Source organism: Lichenostomus cassidix, unplaced genomic scaffold, assembly GCF_008360975.1.
Source record: "Lichenostomus cassidix isolate B80296 unplaced genomic scaffold, HeHo_3.0 HiC_scaffold_43, whole genome shotgun sequence".
NCBI lineage: Eukaryota > Metazoa > Chordata > Aves > Passeriformes > Meliphagidae > Lichenostomus > Lichenostomus cassidix.
The window spans coordinates 2,664,796-2,672,694 of NW_028147635.1; the positions used below are offsets into that span (position 1 = coordinate 2,664,796).

Below are 7,899 nucleotides of genomic sequence, written 5' to 3' on the forward strand. Positions count from 1 at the left end.
TCAGGGGTACCCCAAAACTCCCTCACAGCTGCCGGATACCCCGCAAGCCCCTAAGGAGTGGGGTCCCCCCGGCTTCATCACCCCCAACCTTCGGCTGCCTCATCCCTGTCCCCATCCCACCCATCCCCCTCCTCCAGACTTCATCCCACACCCCAATCCACATCCAACCCTTCCCGGGCCCCATCCCATCCCATCCCATCCCATCCCATCCCATCCCATTTTTCGCGGCAGCCGACACCCGGACCACCCAAAAAATTTGCGTCTAGGGGACACCCCAATATCCCTCCAAGGGGCATTTGCGACTCATATTTGGAGTCCTGCAAGATACAAACATCCTCCCCCTCCCCCCTCCAAAAAGAAAGAAACTCCACCGGGCAGCTAACGAAGATAATTGGGTCTCGGTGCTGGAGTCCTACAAGGTCCAAAAATCCCCCCTCCCAAAAAGAACTCCAGGCACCGCCCAAGATATTTGGGCCGAGCTCCCCCTGCCCGCTCACCTGCGGGATGTCCCAGGGGGGCGATGCTCCCAGGCCGAGGGTTGCAGACACAGAGAACGATAGACACACGTGGTGATTCCTTCCCCTGCTTCACTTTTGGTTCGTCTATCCCTCCTCTTCCTCCCGCTCCTCCCCTTTTATCCCTCCTCTTGCTCCAGCTTCCCCTCTTCCATCCCTCCTCCCCACCCGTTCTTCATCCTCCACTGTCTCTCCTCCTCCTCTCCTGCCGGTTTTTCCTCCTGCTCGTCTTCCTCCTTTTATTTCATACTCCCATCCCGGCTTTGTCTCACATCACCCCCGGTCCATTCCATGCTCAGCAGAGCATCCTGTGCTCTGTCAGCACTCTCTGCTCCTTCGGCAAGGATTTGGGAGTTCTGCCAGGCACAGACACTGAACCTCACCCCAAACTGCCCCGGTGCCATTGCTGTCCCCTCGGCGCTGGGCAGCTGCTGTCCCAGGGCAAGCAGGGACACAAAGGAAGCCAAGTGCAGCCCAGCTGCCCGCGCTGATCCAGACGAGCCCCAGGGACAAGGTCCTGCAGAGCCATACGGAGCCCTCGGCTCCTGGCTGGGAACGGCTTGTGTTGTGGCTGCCCCAGCGGCCAGAGCGAGTCCTGGAGCTCCCCCAGCTCCTGCAGCAGGACCCAGGTTCCACCTGCTCTGCCAGGCCCTGCCCAGGGGCCAGCAGATCCACTGGCTCCATGCAAAGGGGGAAGACAAGAAGAATGCATTGGATGCAGCCCCAAGGACCTCGAGCAAATTGTTCAGGAACATCCACACCTTGAGCTGACGTTTGCAAAGCTGCAGCTGACAGAGTTCTGTGGTTCAGGAAACCCAGCACGGGAAGAGGAGATCCAAAAGGAGCTGCAGGAGAAACACCCTGAGCCTCAAAGGCTGTCACACTCCAAATCTCTGCTGGAGAAAGTTCTTCCTCTGCAGGAAGAGATCCTGGGATGAGGCTAAAGCAAAGTTTGTGGCTGGTGACAAATTTCCAATTGCAGAGAGAGCAGAGCAGGGACTGCAGGTGGAGGCTGGGAGCCTGGGAAGGAGGAAGGGGTGGGGAAGCTGTTTTGTTAGGGCTTGTTTTAGTTCTCCTTCTCCTACTGTGATTTGCTTGGAAATGAATTCCATTCATTTCCCTAGCTTGTGTCTGTTGTGCCCCTGACAGTGACCAGTGAGTGACCTCTCCCTGCCCTTATCCCAGCCCACGAGCCTTTCCTCCTGGGTTCTGTGTCCTGCACCTGTGAGGAGAGTGACAGAGCGGCTTTGGTGGCACCGGGCACCCGGCCAGGGCCAGTGCAGCCCAATAATTCCTGCAATTCATTCCCTCCAGGAAAGGTTCTTGAAAAGAGCAAGCAGGACTGTGGAGAAGATTCCTGGAAAACTGAAACAGCTTTCCAGAAGTGAAATGAAAATGCAAAGAAACAATCTGAGATGTTTTCCTCTATTTATTTATGTGCTCTCCTTTTCCATGTTGCACTACTTCTCCATGCCATTAATTGCAAATGGATCTCACCTCGAAGATCTATGACTTAGCATGTTTTAGACTCTCCAAAATACCACGAGTTACACACAGTTTGTCTTCCCCTGTTCTGCTTGGAAAGCAATGCTGGAGACAAAAGTGCAGTGCTTGGGTCAGGTATGAATTCTAGAGACAGGGAATGTGCTCCGCTAGTGTTTGACCCTCAGCAGGGACAATGCACAGAGCAGCCAAGGGGATTGCTGTGCCACTGTGCAGCAGTCAAGCCTCTGGATGTGGGCTGAACACGGCAAAGTTCCCGTGTTTGGACAGACTCAGGGGCTGCCCCCGGGGGCGCGCGGGGCTCGGCCGTGGGGCGCGCGGGGGCGAGCGGGGAACGGACAAACGGCCACTCGGACAAACGGCCACACAACCACCACACCACAAACGGCCACTCGGACTAACTCCACTCGGACTAACTGCCCCGGAGCTTCAGTTGCAGCGGCGGCAGCGGCGCAGCTGCAGCTAAGGAACAGTTTCTAGGACCCTCTCCGTCCCTTTCTCCTGCTCCTCCTCTCCCTCTCCCCCTGTCCCGCCTCCTCTCCCGGTGTCCCTTTCCCTGTGTCCCCTCCCTTCCGCGGGCTCCCTCTCCCCCTGCCGGGCGGGGCCATGCGCCCGGCCCGCCCCCAGCCCCGGCCGGGGCTGCCCCCTTCCCGCCCCCGGGCGGCCCGCCGCGCTCTCGGCTCCGCCCGGCTGTCGCCGGCATGGCTGTGGCGCTGCTGGGCGGGCCTCAGTGGCCACGGCTGGGGCAGCATCGTCTGTCCTTGGCTCCGCCTGTGCGGGCTGCGGCCCCGGCGTCCCGGCTCCAAGCCCGGCGGCGGCCCCGGCTCCTCCCGGGGCCCGAGGAGGACACACGCGGCTCGGCCGCTCCCGCCGCCTCGGCCGCAGCTTCCCCGGCCCGAGCTCCGCCGCTCAACAGCGCGGCCGCCGGCCCCGAGCCGCCGCTGCCCCGTTGCGAGGGGGATGCCCGGCCCGGGGCGGTGCAGAGGCGGTCGGGGGCCGCGGGTGGCCCCGGGCCGGAGGCTGAGAGCCGTGTCTCGCCCGCAGGAACGACGCAGGAGGCCCTGCTGGAGCGGTACCGGGTGGGCTCGCTGCTGGGCAAAGGCGGGTTCGGCAGCGTCTATGCAGCGACACGCGTGGCGGACGGCGCCCCGGTGAGTGGCGGGGCTGGCGGCGGGCGGAGGAGGAGGAGGAGGGTGGGGCTGGGCAGGGCGGGCGGCGAGCTCATGCCGCTGCTCCCCTTGGCTCGCAGGTGGCCGTGAAGTGTGTGTCCCGGAGCCGCATCCGGCATTGGGCCGAGCTGGTGAGTGAGCCATTGGGGCGAGCGGGAGAAAGCGGGGCGTGCCGGGTCCGTGGGGATAAGCCGGGGCCCGGCAGGCTGCAGGGCACCAGGACGCCTGCAGGGAGGGAAGGAGGGAGGGATGGAGAGGGAGCGGGTGCCTGGGCTCAGCGGAGGACGCAGAGCATACTGGGCTTGCTGAGGGCATCATTGCGGAGCCCTGGCACGGCATCAGCCCCGCTGACGGCACGGTGCTCCTCCCGCAGCCCGACGGCACCAGCGCACCCCTGGAGATAGTCCTGCTGAGCAAGGTGTCCACGGGGTGCCCTAGCATCATCCAGTTGTTGGAGTGGGCTGAGCTCTCCACCTGCATCTGGATGGTGATGGAGCGCCCGGAGCACTCCCAGGACCTCTCCCGCTTCATTCGGGCACGGGGCTTCCTGTCCGAGGAGGTGGCACGGGAGATGTTCCAGCAGGTCCTGGAGGCCGTGCAGCACTGCACCATCTGCGGGGTCCTGCACAGGGACATCAAACCAGAGAACATCATCATCGACCTGTCCACACATGCCAAACTCATTGACTTCGGCTGTGGCACCTACCTCCAAGACACAGCATACACCAAATTTGCAGGTGAGCCCACCCAGGGCTATGCTCCCACTCCCAGCACTGGTGGCCCAGCATCTCATAGCCCAAGCTTGGACCTCCCCAGGGCTTCCCAGGGCTCCCTCTTCCAACCCCAGGTTTGTACACGAGTCACAGGCTGCTGGCGAGAAGGCAGCAGCTCACCCGGCATGCCCAGGGATGCTGGGGCGAGGCTCTGGGAGAAGCAGCATCCCCTGATGAACTCCATCTGTATTCCACAGGAACACCAGCCTACAGCCCACCAGAGTGGAACCACCTCAAATGCTACAACGGCGAGCCAGCAACCATCTGGACCCTGGGCATCCTGCTGCACCACATGGTCGCGGGAAGCACCCATTCAGCAGGGGCCGAAGATCATCTGGGGCCAGATCCCGCTCCCACAACGGCTCTCTCAAGGTGCATCCTCATCTCTGCGGCACAGGGGGAATACCAGCGCAGCGAGACAGCAGCAGGCTCATGAGCTCCTGCTCTGGCAGCTGCTGAGGAGGTGGCACACGTCCCACTCTCCTCCAAAACAGAGAATCCATCGGGAAGCTTAGGCACAGCTCTGAGCACACCCAACATAGCCTGGGCATGCCAGGAACAGTGAGGAAAAGCGGACAGGAGCCTTCTCCAACTGACCGGCACTTTCTGCTTCCTCTCCTCAGACTGCCAAGATCTCATAAAGAGATGTTTATCCATGCAACCCATGGACAGGCCGTCCTTGGAAGACCTGTTCAGTGATCCTTGGGTGCAGGATATTCATCAGCCGTAGAAGAAGGGAGAGAGCCACACAGCCCATTGGATTCGTTGGCCTGGTAAGTGGCAGCTCCACACAAATCCCTTGGCAATAAAAATCCAAGGAACGCAGCCTTTTTTGTCATGCCCGTGTCACGGAGCAGGGGCCATGGGATGGGAACACACAGCTCTCTCATGTGCTGGAGCTGAGCTGCTCTTGCCAGCACTGCTGGCCACCACACAAGCTGCTTTTGCTTGTCCTGCTCGGCGCACTTCAGCTGGGGCCCTGGGCAGAACACTGACAGCCTGGTCTCTCCCACCCCCAGGGAAGAAGGAGCCCCCAGAGGAGCTGCACCAGGTGGGGCTGCTGCTGGAGACACAGAGGATGACGTGGAGGATGACAAGATCTCCCTCGACCTGGCCCCTGGTAAGCTGAAGACGATGCACTGGGATTTGGGCACCTGCTTCAGAGCCAGGCTCCAGAGCCAACGTGCAGATGAGTCCACAGCCAGGGGGATGCTCCCACATGTGGGCATTGCACAGCCTGGCTGGGCACTGAAGGCTCCCTACCCGCTCTGCTGGGGCAGGTGCAGCTCATTCTTCAGTGGGCTGCCAAGCTGATTTTTAGCTGGGCTGGATCCCAAATGGGAGCAGCAGCCCCAGGCCCTAGCAGCAGCCCCCAGCAGGTAGCGTGCCCTGGGCTGGGGCTGGAGCTGGGGGCAGCCACCCTGACCAAAACAAACCCCCATGGGGGGAGCAGAGGTGGGACTCCAGAAGCTGTGCAGCAGCAGGTTTGTTTGGCAGGGGAGGAAGGGCTTGGGCTGCTCCACTGCCCTTGTTTGCCCTGGGTTACCATTATTTTGGGGGAGCAATGAAGGGGGAAGGGAGAAACCTTGGTTTCCCCCAGCTGTGAGTGGGTTTTTCCCTGGCATGGAGGGGTCAGTCCTTCCTTGAGCTCCTGACAGTGATAATGTTGTAACTTTTTTCTTGTTTCCACCTTTGGTTTGTAATCTCATTATTTTGCTGTTTGGTTTTTAAAGGAAGAGCTCTCACTGGTGTCTGGTCTGGATGGAGCAGTGCTGGGACCAGCTGCAGAATGGCTCAGATGTGCCCTTGGAGAAAGGTGAGGACATCCTTTGGGAGCAGCTTTTCTTCCAGCAGCAGATGCCATGAGGTGGATCCCCATCATCTCAGCAGGGGTGGGATGAGGGCTCTGGGGAGATGGCAGCGAGCACAGGAGCATCCTGCTCTGGGCAGCTGCTGAGGAGGTGGATCTGCCATGGCTGGCTGGAGGCTGGGCACATGTCCTGCCCTCCTGCTCTCCTCCCACAGGCAGCAATGATGGGGAGGTTTGGGCACAGCTCTGAGCTCAGCCAGCATGGCCTGGGCACTGCGGGCAGTTGGGACAAGGGGGACAGGAGCCTTCAGCTGATGGGCAGTTTCTGGTTTCTCTCCTTCCAGCAGAGCTCTGCAGATGCTGAGGCTGCTCTGGGCTCTGCCAGGGCTCTGCTGGGGCTCAGCCCTGAGCACAGCTGGGCCTGCTCTGCCCTCCCATTGCTCTGACAGCTCTGCATCAGACGAGCCTGTTCTGAGCACACCGACGGAGCTTTCTGCTTGTGCAGGTGAGTGAGACTCTCCTGCAGGCCCAGAGATTGCAGTGAGGGATACACATCCAATTGGCAAGAACCCCAACACTCCACAGTCCCAGCTGAACCTGTATGTCCACAGGATGTTTTGTCTGTCCCACTCTTCATTCCTTTTGGGTTGGAATTGTGCAATTGCACTTTCTTCCTCCTCTAGAAGTGCCACGAGTGAGCCAAACCTGGCGAGTGGGCTGTGTTCCTAAGGCAGTGCAGTCTGGAGTTGGTGAATGAAGAATTGCCCTTCTCCACTTCCAAACCAGAGCAAAAAGCGGTAAGTGGGATTTTGCACCTTTAAGAAACCTCTGACAATTTCAAAGGGAATGCACAGCTCATTCACAGGGTGAGAAGAAAGGGCATCTTGCTAATGAGATGGGGATCAACAGAATCTAGATTCCCAGTCCTGCTCGGAGCTGGCAGAGCACAATCAATTTCTTACTGCTTCAACCACAATTTAAAATAACTTAATATTGGAAACAAAGCCCAGAATCTATTAAAAAAAGGCTACTGAGGTCAGTAAGATAGATCCATGCTATCAGCACATTGACAAAGTAAATAACTGAGCTCACTTTTACAAAAGATCAGTTACCTCTTAATCCAAAGTTACAGAAGATTTTACACTACACACCTGAGTTTTGTTTTTATCTTTCGTATTTCATCTAGGCTTTTTTCTTTTCTCTTTTTTTCTTTTCTTAAAACAGAAAACATGTCCTAAAAAAGAAATGTCCTTTGCTCCTGGTCCTGATGTGAAGCAGCTCCCTTCCCTCTGGCCCCGGGGCTTGGGGCACTGTCAGCACCTGCTGCTTCAGCCACTGCTTCTGCTGGCATTGAGAGCAACAACCAAACTGTGGCTGATCCTGAGGGAGCAGCAGCAGGGCCTGGAGCTGATCCCTGAGTCTGGGGCAGGGTTGGACAAATGACCCCACAGCAGCAGCAGCAGCAGCAGCAAATGGAGCTGACTTTGAGCACAGCCCCTGCCACTCTTGCCTCCTGTTTGCAGTGGTGTCACAGCAGCCTGAGGCACCTGGGAGCCCTCAGTGCCAGCAGGGACTTGAGATGGCAGGCCCTGGGCTCCTGCAGGTTGTGCAAGAACGGAGCTGGGCACTCCCTGTCCATATGGAGCTTGCAGATGGAAAAGGCTGCTGTGCCCAGGCAGCTCCAAGGGCAGAGAAATGAGGCTCTCGAGCACTTGATCTGGGCCAGTTGCACAGTCCTGGGCAGCAGCCAGCGAGCAGAGGAGGAACAGAGGGCACAGCAAGAGGGACAAAACCAGTCAAGAGCAGAGACTGGAGAGAGCCAGACCTGGCAGAAAGAACAGCTGCTTCCTTGCACTCCTGAAGAAAGCTCTTGGCTGTTTCAGAGCACTGAAAGGCCTGAAGGGCAGAGAGGAGGTGACACCAAACAATGCTCCTGTTTTCACACCCTCCCTTCTCAGTGTCCCAGAAGGAATTGGATGAACTGTATTCTTCTCTTCGACTCATCTCGTTCAGCATGAGCAGCTTAGCACCAGGAGCTAAAGGGCCTGAAGCCTTAGGCCTTCAGAGCTGACCAAGAGGGAACTTTCAGAGCAAATAATGCTGCTAACATGGACCAAGCTAAATCCAGC

At 58.7% G+C, this 7,899-nt stretch overlaps 1 long non-coding RNA gene across 1 annotated transcript; it reads left to right on the forward strand.

Moving 5' to 3' along the window:
- Positions 1-4,622: 4,622 nt before the first annotated feature.
- LOC146421164 (uncharacterized) lies at positions 4,623-6,560 on the forward strand. The gene is made up of 5 exons (XR_014848776.1): positions 4,623-4,733; positions 4,980-5,080; positions 5,694-5,776; positions 6,118-6,275; positions 6,454-6,560. It is a non-coding gene; the product is annotated as an uncharacterized LOC146421164 (long non-coding RNA).
- Positions 6,561-7,899: the final 1,339 nt, after the last annotated feature.